Genomic DNA, 768 nt, shown 5'->3' with positions numbered 1-768 from the left:
CACCTTCCTAAACGCGCAAATTTCCACAAAGATCGCGAATGAACCAAAAGCCTTCCTAATCATGAGGCTCCCGATTCCCTCCTAAAAGCTGTTAATATCTAGCACCTTCTCAGTCAATGCATTCCCTACCCGACTGCTTCATCCACTACAATACTTTGTACATTAAAAGATGCAAACTGGGCTTACTTTATGGAGAAAGGAAGGGTGGTTTGGAAGGTGGCGAACCTAGCAGCTGGAACATGGTTATTACTCTTCACTGAATTAATGTTATCCCCAAGATCGCAACACTTTCTTTAAAATTTCGTTTTTACCGTAATGTCAGAAAAGAATCAGAAAACACACGAAAACACAAGTAGCTCTGTAAACAAACTTCACTTCCGAAACAAGCAATAAACACTGACAATAGAACTGTTAACTTTGCCAATAGATGGGTCCACCTGCACAAAGGATGGCTGTTACCAAGAATTTTTAGTTTAAAAAATACATACATGATAAAGTACAAAGCATATGTTTAAGGAAAGTATATTTGAAAAATAAGTATTTCGGTAAATGCGACAGAATTCAAAATGCAGAAATATATTAAAATAAAAGTACATTTCCCAGCCGACAGTTTCCTAGACAGTTTATGCTTTGTTACCGCGCAGATGAATTGTTCACTGCAAGGTGAGAAACTGTTCGTTTCTGCACACTGATTTTATTATCAAGTAATGCAGCTTTCCATTGCCAACGGCAGTATGGTCGATTTTTTTTCACGTCGATGTTTAACCG

This window comes from Penaeus monodon, chromosome 25, assembly GCF_015228065.2.
Source record: "Penaeus monodon isolate SGIC_2016 chromosome 25, NSTDA_Pmon_1, whole genome shotgun sequence".
In the NCBI taxonomy this organism is placed as follows: Eukaryota; Metazoa; Arthropoda; class Malacostraca; order Decapoda; family Penaeidae; genus Penaeus; species Penaeus monodon.
This window is presented reverse-complemented; position numbering follows the sequence as displayed.